We start from the raw sequence: 9,639 nt of genomic DNA, 5'->3' as shown, positions 1-9,639 counted from the left end.
TGCCAGGTGAGGTCAGAAGGCTGTTTCTTTAGAAGCACTTACAGTAGAAGCAAAGGAACCTGAGTAAGTACAGAAGAATCAGCTTTCACTTGCTGAAACATTTGAAGTGAGTGAGGAAAAAGTAGACATGGCAATGTAAGCGCCATTATTTTAGTAATTTCTGTTTAGTATGTCAATTCCTAAAACAATGACCTCCACGACATACAAATCAACACATTCTAAAAAATGCACAAGAAATTATGCATAAAATGTGTTTTTATCAAATATTATTGGAATATAGAACCAGCCAATGATAATTGAAACTGCACTTGCCCACAGCTCAATTTTCATCAATCATCAGCTATTGCTTTCAATAGAATAGCATACAAAAAACTACAATCTGCTTTATCACCTTAAACCACTGCAAAAGTAAAATCTTACAATGTATCTGCAAAACATTATGTGCTTCTTCAAAAAATTCAGTAAGCTGGGTCAGGCACAGCCCTTTACAAACATACTAAATGAAACTACAGTTGTGGTATAGAAGAAGACTGTGTACTTTATTTTTAACCAGCACAGTTAACCAGGTGGGATAGGGGAAATAGCTGCTATAGTACTGGACTCCACTGTTATTTTTCTTCATCCAGGTTCAACTTCAATCCTTATTGGCTTCACTCTAAGAATAAATAATCACTCCTCAGCTGCAACTCCTGCCCCTCAAAACACATTACAAGATTAAAGTTCATAAAGTTCAGTTGTTTTAGGCAGTACCCTCTGTTACAAGAAATGCCAAATACACATAACATTTTTCTGTGTACTCCAGATATTTTAAAATGGGATTTTCCTGTCACAACAGTCTTTTTCACCTGACAGTATTTCAGCTATACTTAACCTGTTTTACAGGAAAATCTTTGTGTGTAGTGCAAGGAGAAAAAAAACCACAAACCCAAACATTTATTAAAAGCACATCTACACAATACAGCTATTCTGCGAGGCTAACGAGCTCTGAAAGAATGGTACACCAACCTTAGTATCTGCAAAAGACTGTCTATGGTATAAATGCCCTCTCAACAAGTTTCAAACATTAGCATCTTATTGTTGATCTTACCTGAAGTAATGCAATAAAAAGAAAAAATGCATTAGCAGCTCTTCTGAACTGGGAATAAAGGAACCTTGGCAGGAATGTGACTATGTTGTACTTTGCAGTGCTGAGAAAGAGAGAGAGAGAGAGGGACACAAACATGCACTATTATTAAAGTACAAGAGAGTCTTCAAATGTATTCCTTCCCTCTCAGTTACACAAGCTTTCAAACAAATCAGAACCTTTTCTGATTTCCGTGCTAGCAAACAGAAGCATTTGATTTGGATAAAAGAGAAACTGAAAGGCTTCTCCAGAGCCAGCCCCGCAGGTGGCCACAAACTGGCTCACCCAGGGAGGCGCCTGCCACCCACAGAAACTGTCCTGAGCCTCCATGTTGAGGCAAGAAGTTCCCTTACTGCCTCTGCCTGCTCTGTGGGAAGCAGTCAAAGCCCTGCTGCCACTTAGTTACAGGCAACAAGGAGAGGAAAAAATGAAGAGAAAGCAGCAGTTGGGCAATTACGGCACTGCTGAGGGAGCATGTCGGCAAGGTCCCAGGCCTGCAGCTCTTGGGCGCAGAGGAGTCCCCTGCCCCGCCAGCCATGGTGTACGCTGGGCAGGTAACGCTGCACAATGGCTCCAGTTTGAACAAAATTATTGGAGAAAAAGGTATAACAAGCATAACGAGAAGCCTGCTAAATCAGGACTGAGCAGCTACGGAGCTCCTACGCTGCGTATGAGTGTGCACAATTCAATGCAAAAAACCAAACAACAGGATCAACCAAACTGAAATGGTGCACTTAAAAAAATAATTAAAACAATAAATATATATTAAGAGATAAACCCCTATACGCTTCACCGAATGGAAAGTACACTTTTAAAAACTTAAACTGGTAAATTTAGGATATTAAGTGTAATTTTGCTAGACTAGAAGAACAGAATACATCTTATCCCAGTGTAATAATCTCTGCTAAGCCATCATCACAAGATGTTTGAGCTCCCAGCTCCTCATCAGCCTTACATTTGTTTAAGAACAAATTGCTACCATCTAAGGTCCTAAAACCATAACAGTGAAAATAAAATAATCATGCCAAACGCTTACAAGCAAAAGACTTGTAAGAATATTTTAACCCCCTTTAAAGTTAGTAATATTTACTTTGATTTTGCATAAAACAGTCAATTTGAAGGGAGAATGCATGTATCCTGCAAAAAAGCTCAACATTGTCAAGAAACAAAGCAAAAGACAGAAAAGACAAGTTGCATATACAAACAAAAAGCATTATAAAGTTCCTGAAGTCCATGGAAAAACCCCACCACATTGTACTCAATGTCTATAAAATTTGTGCATATTATCAAAGATACCTTCAGAAAACACACCTGGCTTGAGACAGCAATATCTTTGCCATTCATTTACTTTGAATTTTAACAACAGAACTGAGGATTTCATTAGATCTAAACATACATTACTTAGAAGTATTCAGTGTACTACTTAAAATTCAACAAAACCCCCCCAAAAACCAGAACATAAACCAATAGCAGAGTCCTAAGGCCTGAACTTGAAATTCAAAACTAGTTTCATAAGTAACCACAACATCTTTGTAGCTGGCTGACTGGAAAAGACAAGTTTCCAAAACACAAACAATGCTGTACTCAAGTGAAGGACATCTGCATTGGCATCCAGCTACCAGAAATACATTCAAAGACGAACTAAACTTCAACTGAAAGCTGAAGAACAAATCCATGCTTTAGGAACATGCTGATGGTGTAGGTGGAAAGCATCTGTACACCTTCCCCACCCTGTTCTTAAAAATTTGGAAGGTCAGATTTGTATGTGAAACAGTTCTGCTGCTCTCTTCATCTCACTTCATTCCCCTCTTCAGAGTTTGAAACTGTAACTAGCTGTCAGAGGAAATGTCAGAAGTGGAATAAACAGAATCTTTTCTTCATTTTTGCTACGCAACATGCGATGTTCTGAAATTAAATACGTATTAACAAAAACCCTAGTTAATACCTGACATGATTATTGCAGAATTTGGTTAACTGGGGCTGATTGATGAATATAGTTCTCAGTTCTTCTTGATCAGCTAGAGAAGTCTTCTCTGAAACATCATCTGTCTTTTCATAACCTGTAAAAATACAGCATGGTTTTAATATAAATAGCTTTATATACACACATACACAAGACTCAAGGCATTTCATGACAAAAAAAAAGGACATTTATTGCGAATGTGAACTCAATGCGTTTGCATGTCAGAAGAGATAATTTTATAAACCAAAAAAGTATGTAGTCAAGATGCTTTATAAAGCTATAATAATGAATAATTGTAAAATCTACTGAATTGATGAGCAAAATTAAATAGCTTGTGCTGCTTGATGGCCATATGAAATGAACTATTGTCTCTTGATGGATTTGAACCCAGAAGTGTGCATACAAAAAAAAAAAAAAAAAAAAAAGAGAGAAGAGAAGAGAGAAAACCCCCAAGACCCCCCAAGCCCAAAAAAGGTCAATCTCATCCATCCCTCCCAGCTGAGTGATCTTGAGTTAAAAATCTGCAAAATTTCAGAAATTACTTCCAGTGGTGAGGTAAAGAAATATTTAAAAAGGAAGATACTAAGAGAAATACACTAACACTAATGTAAGAAAAAAGCAAGACATTCAAGAACATACCAGTAACAGCAGTAATTTTAGGCACCATGTAATGAAAAATAGTTAACTGACAAATAAGCATTAAAAACTCAGATCTCTATATTGGATACAGATCATTCAACAGTTTTGAGTTTTGCATGTAAAATTTAACATTGGTCATTGCTGAATTTAAAGGAAAATCAAGTATTTAAAGAGACATTTACTACAACCTTTATACAATTAATTCCATACCACTTAATCTATTTTCCTGCACTGCACCTACCCAACATACACATAACACATTTTCTCATTTGTGCTTCTTTTAAATTAGTGTTACACACACACACCTGTAGTACTGTAACAATTAGAGTTTGTAAAAGAACACATAAACAGGTAAATTTCTTACAAAAACTTTGTGAAAATTTAACCATTAATCTCAATGGTAGAAAAACAGTTCACAAGAGGATGTCCAAATAATGAAATTAAATACAGAAAGCATGTGTCCAGTATAACTATCTTAAATTAAAATGCCTAAATATCTTTATTTGCACAAATCACCTGTTCTGAGAAATACTCGTAGAAAATTAATTGTCACAATTAAAGCTAAGCAAACACAGAAAACTAATGTAAACTACCCTACAGTGAGATCAGTTATATTCTTCCAGTTCTCAGAATCACGGAATCATTTAGGTTGGAAAAGACCTTTATGATCATCAAGTCCAACCGTAAACCCAACACTGCCAAGTACACCACTAAACTATGTCCCTAAGCACCACATCTCCATGTCGGTTACACACCTCCACACACCTCCAGGGATGGTGACTCAACCACTTCCTTGGGCAGCCTGTTCCAACACTTGATAACCTGTTCGGTGAAGAATTTTTTCCTAATACCCAATCTAAACCTTCCCTGGCACAACTTGAGGCTGTTTCCTCTTGTCCTATCACTTGTTACTTAGCAAAAGAGACTGACACCCACCTGGCTACAACCTCCTTTCAGGTAGTTGTAGAGAGCAACACCTCTGCCCCCCAACACCCAGACCATCATTACCTTGCAAAGATAACCGAGAGTGGGCTAACAGTGAGACCTACCAGCTCCCTCTGCACTCATGAATACATCTGATCAGATACCAAGGACCTGCGTATTCTCAGTTTCTTTTAGTGTTCCTTAACCTGGTCCTCCTCCACCTGGGGTAAGTCTTTCTTGCTTCAGACTTTTCACTTGCTATCAGGAACCTGTGGTCCCCGAAGGCTAATCTTATCAGTAGAGACCAAAGTAGAGAAGGCACTATGTAGTGCATCCTCTTCTGTGTCCGTTGTCTCCAGATTACCTGCCCCATTCAGCAGGCAGGTCCACATTTCCCATAGTCATCTTCTTCCTGCTGTTACATCTGAAGGAGAACTCATTTCCTCTTAATATTCAGAATCACACTTTCTGATAATGTATTTATTTTGATTGTTTTATTATTTTACGTTTTTACAGGGCCAAAACCAACAAAAATGTGCTTCAATATCCAAGGAAGGCAAATACTACCCCTAATCAAAAAGTTAATTTACAAAGCTGTTATGTAAACTAGAATGATTGTACATACATTTGCTAGCAGAACACAGAATCTGGAAACGATTGATGGATAAGCACCAAACACCTCAAATTTCATTCAAAGCCACCCAGTAAATAACTGAGGTTTTGGTTCAGGATTCCTCTAATCTGTTCAAAATTAAACAATGGAATTAAATTATACGCAAGAGTGGAAAAAGAAAATAAAAAATTGGAAACAGAGTTGCTGTGAATTCTGAGAAATTGGAGACCAGGTAGTTAACGTCCCAGGTACAAGACGTGGATTTTGCATAGAATACATGTTTTCAGTTTTGCCAGCAAAAATAACATCTTCAACAACAAAGCCCAAATAAATAACCCATGAAACAAACAAAAAAAGCCACCAAAACAACCAGACTGAGCTTTCTCCAACAAGAGAGACCACGCAACATTGTATGAGAGACCTCCAGCAACACTGAAGACCATATTTTGCTGCAACTCTCTTCCAACATACACTATTTGCAGGGACTCTTCCTAAACCAGTTTTGATAATAAAGTTTCTAAATTAGTAAAGCAACAACAATACATTCTAAGGAGTAAACATCATCCAAATATTTTCCTTCAGGTAGGGTAGTTTAACAGTTTCAGCATTCATTCCTTAAACCACTCTCATTTCCCTTACAAAAAATGGACAAAGGTAAATACAGATAGACTGTAACATGGAAAGAAAGGGAGGAAAAGAAAACCCTCACTCGAATCACCAGAAGGATTTTAAGTCACTTCCCTTAATAATTAAAAAATTCTTTTTTATTCTCAAATACAGCATTCAAAAGCTTTGAAAGCTGGTGCTGTAGCCAAGAACCTCTTACATGAGTAAGTCTGCTAGCTCATATTCCCGAACAACACAGCACAGTTCAAAGAGGGTATCATTATGAAAAAGAAGATGCCTCCAGAGTTATTTGTCATAATGCTGTGATTGACCTTCAATGACAGAACAGTCTCTGGGAACCTGACCCATCAGTCTGTCCTTCTGAGGAGTCAGAGCACAGAAGGGAATTGCAATGACCTGCTTGAACATGATGGTTCCGCTAAGATGGCCAAGCCTGTGCTAGAACTAGACCAAGTTTCTTCCCTGTTGTGAAGCACTGGGATCTCAACATAGTCTGCAAAACAGACTTGGCAGAAAAAAAAAACCAAACACAAATTACTATAATGAGCACTACATCTGATAAAATGCTATATAGTCCTATAGTCCATGAGTAGAAGCACCTAAGGATATATTAGGCATCTACATAAACAGATGGTCTACTGAAGAAAATCTGATTACTACTACAGAATTTCAAAACACTTTCCCTTTTCATATGAAAGTCATCTCATCTTGCACAAGTTCAGCTTCACCTTGTTTTCATATAGGGATTTACCTCCACTAATATGAAGAACTAGTTATTACCTACTGTTGGTAGCCAACACCATGGCACCTCAAATTTCTACCTTTTCTTGACAACCTAATATAGTTCACTGAACTCCACCAACACACAGAGGAAAAACATTAATGCTTCAATCTTCAGAGAACCCTAATAAGAACTGCCAACCACAATTCCACTCTCCCAGAGTCTCTCAAAAGAAATAAAATGCTTTGATTGATTTAATTTCATATTATTTAATGGATGCATATATTAACTCTGCAGCTATATATAGCTGAAATAACCATAGTTAATCACTGTATTTAATAAAGGTAGATGTAGGCTACACTACTCAAAGATTCCCCATGTGTTTTGCAACTGCAGAATACGTGACACCAATGCTATTTCGGCAGCACCAAATGTCTGAAGTCCAGGTACTATTCCAAATTAAGGTTACTGGTGATGAAAACACATATAGCAATTTCTGAAATTTGTTCAAGAGGGCCAGATTTTCCTTGCCTTGAGTAAGACTTTATTGATGCACATACCACTTTAGAACTGCAGTGTTTCCTAGGCTTATGGTGACCTGCAGGTATTCTTCTTTGCAATAGGGATAACAGGCACAAAAACCTATTAAAAAAGGGTTATAAGCATGCCTGGTTATCTTTCATCAGCCATGAAGAGCACAAGAATCTGCAGAGCTTTGGAGGAACGCCACAAAAATAGTAGTTACTTTACAACCAAATTATTTTCTCTACGCAGGTAATGTTGATTTACAGATGTTAAAACACCTACAATTCCTATTTTGCAATAACTTATAGACCGTAGTGTCAATTCTTCTGTGCAATTGTCAGCCAATTCTTGGGAATGATACATGTGTGTATCGTTCTGACAGTTCTGACTTAGTTTATTTCATCTGAGCACAAGAGTTGATTTTCTCTAATAACAGGATCACTATCTCTTCATGTCAGTGAAAGCTTAGTTCTGAGATGATGTCAAGACAGTCCAGCCTGGTAAGTTAGCTCCTGATCCATGGAAAAGGTCTCTGAAGCAGAAATTAGTTGCTGCAGTGACAGGAGAGAAAAATGAAGGTCCAACCCCAAAGATACAATACAAAATTCTAGAATAAGGGGAGTAATATTAAGCTTGTTTATCAGATCCCCACAAGTCTTATGCTACTCTAAGGAACAGTCAATGCATAACAGCACTTACGGATGCTGCTATTTGTGATTACAGTATTATACCAGAGACTGACAAAGCTTTAACACACAGGGACCCTGCTAATAACAAGAATTTATCTGCACTGTAGGTGGAGGTCTCTGAAGGCAGCCTTATCACCACATTGCACAGGGCTTATCTAAGAGCCCCCTGTGATGGCCAGAGCTAGGGTTTTACAATTCCTTTACGGCCTGTCAAATGCTAGGGATGAGACTCACATTGCAGAACTCTGGAGTTCTCTTGTTTAGAAAATAGTAATATTTATTTACAAAAAACTGTTCAGAAACAGCAGCCGCACAGTCTAAACGTGTGGACTAACCAGACTCGAAAGCCAATTATCTCTAAAAGAAAAAGGGAAGTAAGAGACTCATTGACATCAGTTTCATTGTGAACGAACCAAGTATAAATAAACTGGTTACAAATAAAAGGAACTAGTAAGTGTCACATTAAGAGTAAGAAAACAGACAGTTTAAAAATTAATTTTCTCTGAGTAATACTATTTAAAGCATAGTATGAGTCAGTAACTCCACTCCTGTGATGAAAAACTATCATGTAATTTTCCAAAAGTTAAGTTTCTTAAAAGAAGTTTCATACCTATTTCCAGTCCTAAAGAAAGTATTTTTGAGAAGCCTCTTAAACCCTGGATGTTTTACAGCCATCCAACCTTGAACACTATTCAAAGAAACTAGACTCTTTTTTTTTTCCTTTTAGTGCATCTGCACATCTTAGACATTTACCTTCAAGGAAGACCGCATTTGTTCATTCAATAACCATTAAGATTCTTGTAATTAGATCATTTTAAAGAGACCATCGGTTTTCCCAATTTACTTGTGCTAAGCTTGCAGTGAAAACTAACTATCTGGAAAAGAATGACTGAAAAATAACTGAAATTAAACACTGAAAATGTGGACATTTAACTAGTACTGTTGTATGCATCTACTAATCGCTGTGGGTATAGCAGCACAGCTGCTCTGGTTGTAAAAGCACTTCCAAAGTGTCCCTGTAAGGATGTACCTTCTTCCTTTCTTCTTAGAAAGATGCATTCTTCTGTTTCTTGGCCAGCTAACGTTTCCCAGGTAGAGGCAGAGCTAGACCTCCTACAAACCTACTTTTGGGGGCAGAAAGCATGTAACATGGTAGGGCAGAAAGCATGTAACATGGTAGAAACAGAAAAGAACACCAAGGTACCAGTCTACTTCCAATTTTCCAATTTATCTTTCTTCATGCTCTTTCTAGCACCAAAAAAAAAAAAAAAAAAAAAAAAAAAATCCTTTGTTTGAAGGAAGGAAGAAAGAAAAAGGGAGAAAGTTTCTATCTCCCTATATAGCCAAACAAAGAAAAAACAAAAAAAATCAACCTCATGTAATGGTTTAAATGTGAAAACTTTTGGACAAAGGTCTAAAACCTGCATACCTGCGTCAGCACTGTACCACTGCTACTGTCACCTACAGCAACTGAAAATCATACCCTGTCCCAGTAGACTGCTGCTTTGGTATCAGTGATTTCAAATCTTACCTTTGCATGCAATAAATATTGCATTAAGATGATTTCGCTAGAGTGATCCTTTTTACAAAGCCGTTCTTTACACGTTGTTACGCAAAGGCAAGCAATCCTAACCCTTAGGCACGCAACATCGGCACCGTCTGAGGCTTTCAGGGCACGTTCCCTGTATCTGAAACGGTTATTTCTGATGATCACCGCACACTTACACACTGCATACAAAAGACACGCCTGCTTATTCCTGGGACAAGGATGCCAGGACAAATCTCCCAGGCCATGAGCCACGGTTGCCGCTCCCC

General features: G+C 37.7%; 1 protein-coding gene across 2 annotated transcripts in view; it reads right to left on the bottom strand.

Moving 5' to 3' along the window:
• The window catches only part of ATP8A1 (ATPase, aminophospholipid transporter (APLT), class I, type 8A, member 1), a 94,054-nt gene extending 90,876 nt beyond the window's left edge, over positions 1-3,178 (bottom strand). Inside the window, exons 1-2 of one of the 2 annotated variants that reach the window (XM_010076823.1) lie at positions 3,069-3,178; positions 1,088-1,187 (exon numbers count right to left, since the gene is read on the bottom strand). The gene's annotated coding sequence lies outside the window, so the exon portion shown is untranslated. The remainder of the gene's footprint in view (positions 1-1,087; positions 1,188-3,068) is intronic. The other variant, XM_010076824.1, reaches the window with a different exon arrangement.
• Positions 3,179-9,639: the final 6,461 nt, after the last annotated feature.

This window comes from Pterocles gutturalis, unplaced genomic scaffold, assembly GCF_000699245.1.
Source record: "Pterocles gutturalis isolate BGI_N339 unplaced genomic scaffold, ASM69924v1 scaffold4793, whole genome shotgun sequence".
Lineage (NCBI taxonomy): Eukaryota > Metazoa > Chordata > Aves > Pterocliformes > Pteroclidae > Pterocles > Pterocles gutturalis.
This window is presented reverse-complemented; position numbering and strand designations above follow the sequence as displayed.